Raw genomic sequence first — 9,702 nt, 5'->3', positions numbered from 1 at the left:
AGTGCTTGGTGTAAGGGTAAGAAGTCATTGAAATATGTACACCTTTTCTCAAAGGTGTCTGTTGTGGAAGTAAACTTATAACAATTGTCTTAATTCATTCTTTATTTATTCAATTATTGTTGTTGTTGTAGGTGCTGTCGTGTTGGCTTCAACTCACAGCAACCTTATGTACAACAGAACAAAACACTACCTGGTACTGCGATAGCCTCAAAATCCTTGCTATACTTGAGCCCATTGTTGTAGCCACTGTATCAATCCGTGTCGTTGAGGGTCTTCCCTTTTTACTGACCCTCTACTTTACCAAGCATGATGTCCTTCCCCAGGATGATCAACCATCATTATCAAAATATAAAAGACGAAATCTGGCAATTCTCACTTCTAAGGAGCATTGCAGCTGCTCTTCCTTCAGGACAGATTGGTTCATTCTTCTTTCTGTCCATGGTATTTCCAATATTCTTTGCCTCTATTTGAAGACATCATCAACTCTTCTTTGGTCATCATTATTCTTTGTCCATCTTTCATATGCATATGAGGTAACTAAAGATACCATAGTTTAAGTTAGGTGTACCTTAGTGTTCAAAGTCACATTTTTGCTCGATGACACTTCAAAGAGGTCTTTAGCAAAAGATTTTCCCATTGAAATATAATCTTTGATTTCCTGACTGATGCTTCCATGGCTGTTAATTGTGATTCCAAGTAAAATTAAATCCCTGACAACCTCAGTCAGGTGTAATCTATACTGAAGACTGTAGTATTTGATTTTCATCAGTAAGTGCTTCAAGTCATCCTCATTTTCAGCGAGCAAAATTATGTGATCTGCATATCATATGTTGTTTTTGAGTCATCTTGTAATCCTGATAACATATTCTTCTTCATATTGTGCAGCTTCTCAGATTATTTGTTCAGCCTACAGTTTGAATAAATATGGTGAAAGGATACAACCCGGACCCACACCCTTACTGATTTTAAACCATGCAGTATCCCATTTTCTCTTTGAAATAAGGCCCCTTGGTATATACAGGTTGCTCATGAGCACACTTGTCTATCAGTTTTTTGTACTGTGGTGTCTTGTGTGTTGCTATGAGTCTGGAGGCTAAGCTACCAATATTCTAAATACCAGCAGGGTCACCCAAGATGGACAGGTTTCAGTGGAGTTTTTAAGCTAAGACAGACTCAGAAGAAGTAAAGGGACATCCACTTCTCAAAGAATTGTCCAGTGAAAACCTTATGAATAGCAGTGAAAGACTGTGTGATACAGTACTTGAAAACTTTATGAAAAGTCCTGAAACGCTGTCTGGTATAGTGCCACAAGATGAGCCGCTCAGGTCAGAAGGTATTCAAAATATGACTGGTTAAGAGTTGCTTCCCCAAAGCTTCCCCAAAGTACAGTTGACCTTAATGACATGCTTGCTGAAAACAAGGATGACTTGAAGAGCAAAGAATCTTTGACTCAGAATTAGACTAGCATCCTATTCTTGATTCTACTATCAACAAATTCTGTAACCAATACTGGTGACAATGAAGTATGTTTGTCTACATGTTCTGAATGATACCTTCAAATATTAACCTTATAAAAATCAGCAATATTTAAATTTACAAGCTCTCTATATAGAGAGATCACCTACACTACCATTGTCACCTTTGTTAAATTAAGCTCCCATGTATCTTTCTGGTTGTATGAATTCTCATCTGAAAAATGCTTATATCAGTGACATATGTTTTGTAGCTTGTTCTGAAACTTAATTGATTCACTTCAGGTTTGTGGCTTTAAAAATGCCTGACAAATATTACATGGTTAATAAACATCAGTTAATTATATTTTCTAAAATATCTATCTCAATTATGGAGTATCAAAAAAAAAAAATAGCTCATACCTTAATTCAAGATTCAACATTAAAAAAGTCAAAACCTACCATTTATTGGTATTAGAAAATTAGCTAAATGACAGGAACTACTTAAACGTATACTTTGATCTTATTTGAGAAAGACAAATGCACACTGAAGGCAGATGTGAAAATGGCTTGTCTAGTTTCACATCAAATGAGCAGTAAGTGCTTCTACAATTTCCCTCATGTCTTTGGGAAAGTTGTTGGCTCTTACCATCCATTGTCCTGACCCTGACATCTCTCTCATCCTAAATTGCACATTATGGTGGCTACTATCAAGCTCTCCAAGGAAATAACAAATTGCCGCTGTTTATTTCCTTCATCAATCAGGCAGAGTAATAGGCTATTTCCTCAAGTCCTAGAAATGTGTCAAGCTCAGTTCAAACCTTGGTGGTTGGAAAGCATCCAAAGGATGTACAATTTGAAAACCAGAGCTTATTAAAAGTAATTGTGCTCACTTAGAATTTTTAATTGTGGTCTGTCTTTCTGACTCCTGGCAAAATTTAATAGTTCTTTTGTGGAACAGTGAAAAATCCATCAAAATGAAGGTAAAAGTCCTGGCCTTATTGCCAATCCTGGAACAACTGTGTAATATCCAACATGACCTCTTTCACTTCTTTCTTTTACTTGTATATGAAATAATAATAAAAATACTCAAGACTCAATATAACTGTGACTCTAATATGGGAGCTCAGGTTTTTTTTTTTTTTTTTTTTCCTGTTGTTCTTCTATGCTGAAATGTAACCAAGTTATGTGTTCCACAAGTTAGACACACGTATCTACATAATCAATATAGCAATTTTGAAGCTCTTTAATCGCTTAAGCCATGGTCTTTTTTTTAATCAAAGTAAGAAATGGATAAGGTTACAAAATATAAATATGAAAAGCAGCACTCACTGTTCCATTATTCCCTATTTTCAATCCTACTTTCCAGAATAAACCATGTTTAACTATTTCTGTGATTCTTCTCATTTTTTCTAAATGCTATAAATTTATTGTTGCTTTTGATTTGTCATCTTTAGATTTTTCATCATAACAACAGGTACAGTTTATGCTCACATATGCCTTGAATTCCAACCATCAATCTGCACCCAAAATAATAATATCACTATTTTCTTTTCTCTTTTAATTCCTTTAAAATTTTAATGACTTAATTCTATTTCCCCTTTCATCAGTTAAGTGGCAATTATATGAAGTATATATTAGACTCTTCTGCTTCTTTTCATCTCCCTCACTACATTTTAAGTGTTTGTTCATTATTTATTTTATGTTGTTAAAATTGTCAATCATTCCTTTGTGTTCTAGCTCACAACAGTAGTAAGCTCCAAAATTTATTGACAAATCTAGTAGCTGAACTCCAGCAAACAGCTAGGACAATAGTAAGACTCCATACTTCTTTTTTCCTTAATAACAAAACAGTGCCTTACATCCATATAATATTTCTTCTATAACATTTATTCCTTGATGCTGAGACTTTAGGAACTTAATATATAACTCCACTCATCTGCATTTAGAACTAAGAAAAAGAGGGCAGGTAAAAAAAGAGAGAGGGATGAGAAAGGAGAGAAAGAGAGAAAAGAGATATAGGAAAGACATTAAAAATCATCACCAATAGAGCTCTTAGAGACTGTGAAGTTTGTGTTTTAGCTGAGTGAGCATATAACAATGGAATGTGTCATTAAGTACACTTATGAAGCCCTTCAAGTCCCTGGGTGGCACAGTTGTTTACATGCTCAACTACTAACCAGTTGTGTTGTTGTTATGTGCTGTCGAGTCGGACCCGACTCATAGTGACCCCTTCTTGAGTTTCCAAGGCAGTATCACTACGGAAGTAGATTGCCCCATCTTCCTTTTGGGGAGTGGTTGGTGGGTTTGAACCACCAGCCTTCTGGTTAGCAGTCAAGTGCCTTAGCCATTATGCTACCAGAGCTCCAGAAGGATGGCCATTCTAACCTACTCAGAAGCTCATTTGAAGAACAGCCTGGCAATCTGCTTCCAAAAGGTCACAGTCTTGAAAATTCTATTGAGTAGTTCTACTCTACACATATGGGTGAGTCAAAATCAACTCAATGGCAACTGGTTTGATTTTTTAGTTTTTCCAGTCATTCAGTCAGTAGTGGAAATGCATACCTGTTCAGAGCCTTTACAATTAACCTTACTTTCAGTGAAAGCACAGCATAATCTATGCCTTTATAGGTAGGCTGAACCCAATGAGAAAGAAGGAAAAGGTATAGTGATTCAAATATTACTCTACCAATTATATAATTCCTTTGGGGGAAGAGTGAGTGAAAAGATGAAGGAACAAAAGCATTGCCTAAAATGATGTACATTTCATATGAAAATAAGAAACCTGGGGAAAGAGTTATCTTCTACCAATCTCTACATTCCTCATATATATATATATATATATATATATATATGATAAACAAACAAGAACAACAACAAAAATCCACTGCCAAAGAGGCGATTCCAACTCATAGCCACCCTCATTAGGTTTCTGAGGCATCAAACTTTATGGAAGTAGATTGCCCCATCTTCCTTCCATGGTGGATATGAACTACTGACCTTCTTGCCAGCAGCCATGCTTTATCCATTACACCACCAGAGCTCCTTCATACAACTATGCAAATACATATAAAATTACAAATATATTTAATGTATACATATACACATACATAAAAAAATACACAAATCATAAAAATGTACTCCAATGATGAAGAAGAATTGGATGATATTGGCATTTTGTTAGTTGTGGTAATAACTCTACTTGTGGAAGGCTCTGGGTTAACTAGATTATTCCTCAGAATGGGCATGGCATGTCTAGTCAGAAAATAAATAAGTTGTCTATTTGGTCCTTTTCTATTTTCTTCATATATTTTTTGGTAATAACACACAACTTTCCAAATCTGCCTATCAACTTAAGCAAATCAATCTACATTTGGGTATATATTTTAACTGAAGCCCCTGATCTAGAAAATCTTTAGAATTTTAAAGTTTAGAAAAACTTTAGCCAATTTTTCACTGTAATTTTATAAATAACTTCTTTCCTTCCTCTTCTTCATTTTTTCTTTCTTCTTCACTATTTCTTTCCTCTTCAAAATCCACTAAGTGTTGATCTGTTAATTTCCCTTATTCATGATCTGAAAATTGACACAGTGGCTGCAATAATGGGCTCAAGCATAGCAAGGATTTTGAGGATGGTGAGAGGATCAGGCAGTGTTTTGTTCTGTTGTGTATAGTGTCACTGTGAGCTGGAATTGACTTGGTGGCACCTAACAACAATGCAACATATGAAATGTTCCTTATCAAGAGATAACTTGATAGCAAGTTTAAATTCAGCACTCTTGTCATATGTAAAAGTTTTCCACTGATATCTTCCATCATATTAACTTGATCACATGCTTGGAGCATGTTCATATATCACAGCACTTTTTCCCATATCCCCTGAATGGATTTCTCCACAACTTCCTCCTATGATGATGCAATGTTATGGATACAATGATAGTTGTAAGTGAGGTTCACTGTAATTTATAAATTGTGGAGTATCTGTATGTGGAAGGAGCCCTGGTGCAGTAGTTAAGTATTTGGTTGCTAACTGAAAGGTTTGCAATTTGTACTCACCAGCTTCTCTGATGGGCAATGAAGGGGTAGTCTGCTTCTGTAAAGAAACCCTATGAAGCAGTTCTACTATATCCCTATGAGTCAGAATAGACTCAAATGGAGTAGGTTTGATTTTGGTTCTGAATATTTGTGAAGTAGGGATCTTTGGTAGTGTAGTGCCTAAGGCACTTGACTGCTAACCAGAAGGCTGGTGGTTCAATCCTACTAGGCACTTCTTGAAAAGAAGGTTAGGCAATCTACTTCCATAGTGATACTGCCTCAGAAAGCCAAAGAGGGGTCGCTATGAGTCGGGTCCAACTCAACAGCACATAAAAACAACAATAGAGTTATTTCATCCATTGAATTAGAATATGTGTCTTCCTTTCAATTAATATGTATTACTACTTTTCACTCTTTATCACTCCTCTTTATTACTTACTTTTTACTTATCTTAAATTCTGAAGTCTACCTTTCTAACCTTATTAGAGGTTTCTTTACCCTTCTCTACCACCATCATATTTCCTTACAAAGCTGAATTCTAATAAAATGGAACTCTCTGCTTGTTCCTTTTCACATCTATGCAGAAGAATGTAGCATAATGGGGGGGGGTAAACCATACTAAACTGTGTCACTTTAAATATTTGAACAGAGGTAACTATACAATACTTTGCAGTAATGCCACTAGATTTAGCTTGTCTACTCTTGTCAAACCAGAAACACCTGTTCACTTCTTATTTTTTTTACTTGTTTTTTTCTGAAAAATATAAGCAAACAGAGTATCATTTTCTCATTTCCCTTTTTCACTATTAAATTGACCAATATCTCTATTTCTTTATCCACATTATCATCTCTCTTGTCATACAACAACAAAACTAAAAATAAATCTCTACTGTTATTATCAAACATTCATATGTTCACTGGATCCCATATCCTCTTGTTTGCTCAGAAGTTACTGATAAAATTATCTCTATTTTCTCCAAGTCATTCATTTCTCCCATCATATGAGCTTTTCCTCATCAACATAAAATCAGGTTATTGAATTTTGCCTCTGAATAAAATTAATCCTCTCTTGAACATTCATTGACCTACCCATCCATTTCTCAACAACTTTTCAGGAATAAATTGTGTGTGGTCCTTCTTTTCTACTCCTTACCTCATATTCTGCTGTCAACTCACCCAATCATATACTTTATCCTAGTACTCTACCAAAACTATTGTTTTTAATCACCCAAACACTTTCAGTTTGTCATAACCAATAATCAATAGTGAGTGTTCCTTATTTTTAAGCTGTCTTCTTTTCCCTTAGATTCTAGAGCAACTCACTAAACACATATTTCCTCCTACCTCATTGGCAATACCTACTCAGTTTTCTTTCTGATTCTTCATTCTCATCCTGATCTGTAAATGTTGTAGACATCTGTCCTTAGTGTTTTGGCTACTCTTTTCTAGATATACAAACACTTTTAGCTATTTCATACAGCTTCAAGTTTAATTGTATACCGTTTGAATCCAAAATGGTATATATCTAGATCTAACTTCTCCCTTGAGTCCTAGACTCATATATCTTCTACACATCTACACATATTATTTACTTCTAAGTCAAATATTTAAAATTTAATATTCAAGTCAAAGTTATTATTTTTAAACCACAGAAATATTATTCATAGTCTTTCTCATCATTCTAAGTAGAGAACATTTGCTTTGACTTGTAACCCAAGTAATTCTTAAAATTCCTGTTTCCTTTCTTCTCAACAAAAAATTCAGCAAATCCTATCTCTTTGACCTTTCATATATATTCCATCCTTATCAGTTCTCACCACCTTCACCATTACCACCCTAAGTGAAAACACCACTATTTCTTGATTGTCATTAGGTGCTATCGAGTCAGCTCTGACTCATAAAGACATTATGTCCAACAGAATGAAACACTGCCCACATTGCATCATCAACAACAATCCTTGTTATGCTTGAGTCCATAGTTGCAGCCAATGTGTCAATCTATCTCATTGAGTATCTTCTCCTTTTTCACTGACCCTCTACTTTACCAAGCTTGATATATCTCTCCAGAGAATGGTCCCTTCTGACTGGCCACTCTTCCTTCCAAGGAGCATTCAGTCTGCACTTATTCCAGGGCAAATTTGTTCATTCTGTCAGACCATGGTATTTTCAATATACTTCATTAACACCACAATTCAAAGGCATCAGTTTTTTGATCTTCCTTGTTCATTGTCAAGCTTTCACATGCATAGGAGACAAGTGAAAATACCACGGCTTGAGTTGGGCAAACCATAGTCTTACAAATGACATCTTTGTTCTTATTTTGTCCATAAAATCCTTCAATATCACTACAGGAGGCTTGAATTTTTTCTTCAGTTCTTCTTGAAGGACCTCTTGTGATATAGTGGTTAAAGCATTTGGCAGTTAACCAAAAGGTTGGTGGGTAAAACCCACTATCTACTCCACAGGGAAAACAGGAGAGTGCCTACTTTTGTAGAGATTTATAGCCTGGGAAACCTGATAGGAGTCACTATGTGTCAGAAGCAACTTCATGGCACTGAGTTTGGGTTGGTTCATCATGTGAAAAGTTTGGAAAGCACTCAAAATATGACTGGAGAAGGGTGAACTCCCCAAAGTACAGTGGACCTTAATGATGTGGATGGAGGAAAGCTTTCAGAACCTTCATTTTCTGATAGGTTATGAGTAAAAAGGTCAGAAAGAGCTGCAAGAATTCATTAATAAATGGGACATGGAATGTAAAAAGTTTGAATCTAGAAAAATTGGAAGTTGTCCAAAATTCAATGGAACAGATAAAGATTGATATTCTAGGTATTAGTGAGATGAAATGAACTGGTGTTGGCCATTTTGAATCAGACAACTGTATAGTCATCTATGCTGGGAATGGCAAATTGAAAAGGAATGGCGTGGCCTTCATCATCAAAAAGAATATCTTATGAACTCTGCTAAATAAATGCATAGACAGGTGAGAAGAGCAGATGGGGATAGATGACCAGAGATATACCTTAGACCAAATATAGATTTGGCTGAAGATAATCTTACATATACATTTGTGCTTCAAAATTATCCACATATATTACAGAAGCAACAGAAAACAGAGTTGTAGTAACTTCTGAGAGACAACCAAACACCTTGAGAGAGAGAACCACCAGGTGTGCAAACTCGGGACCATAGCCTTGGGCAACATCATGCTCAATTGGTATAACATAGTACATAAAATTCTTGTTCTACAACTAACTTAGGTGAGTAGCAACTGGAATCTTAAAAACTTTCAGGCAGCCATCTACAATGTAACCATTGGTCTCCTCTCATCAGAAGCAAAGAAGAGCGAAGAAAGGAAAGGGATCAAAACTGGAGATCCTGGAGTAGGAGGAAATGTGTGGAACAAAATTAAACAACACAAAAATGACCAGAATTACTGGTGAGATAGATAGGTGGAACCACCAAGACTATGGTCCGGGGTTACCCTTTTGACCTAGAAATGGACACACTTCCATGTATTGGCTCTCAGCCCAACAGTAGAAAGACTTACATGCAGACCACCACCCACCCAAGGCCAATTTACCCACCTACTCTAGGGAGATGCACCTGTTGGATCAATCAGCCATCAGTCACCAGAGGGGCAATATTCACATAGAGGGAAAGCTGGAAAGACAGGAATGCATAGGAAAGAAGGGCACAAGGAGGGGGTAGTCATACGGAGGGGGTGGGAAGAGTTGTTTATAGTTGAGGATGGTAATTGGGGCTATGAAATGAAATGTGCATGAACTATTGAATGTGAAACAAATTTTCTTTGTAAATTTGCATCCAAAGTTCATAGAGCTTTACAAGAGCCTAAGGAAACCCCAAACAGAAGCAAGGAGAACACAGACAATTCCCTGGAAGAATTCAGGAAAATCATTCAAGAAGAAAATAACAAGATTAATGCACAATCAGAATTTATACAAAAACAGCAGTTAGAAATCTGGAAGATGAATACAAAAATTACAGAACTACACAATACAGTAGAAGAACAAAAGAGTAGGATAGAATTGGCTGAAGAATGCATTTCCCAACTGGAAGATAAATCCCTGGACACCAGCCTGTATGAAGAAATATCAGAACAAAGATTTAAGAGAAATGAAGAGAACCTAAGTCATATGGGATGACATGAAAAGAAACAACATATGCCTCATTGGAATTCCAGAACAAGAAGAGGTGA

The sequence above is a fragment of the Orycteropus afer genome, unplaced genomic scaffold, assembly GCF_000298275.1.
Source record: "Orycteropus afer afer isolate SDZICR_OR568_19922 unplaced genomic scaffold, OryAfe1.0 scaffold00648, whole genome shotgun sequence".
Classification (NCBI taxonomy): domain Eukaryota; kingdom Metazoa; phylum Chordata; class Mammalia; order Tubulidentata; family Orycteropodidae; genus Orycteropus; species Orycteropus afer.
This window is presented reverse-complemented; position numbering follows the sequence as displayed.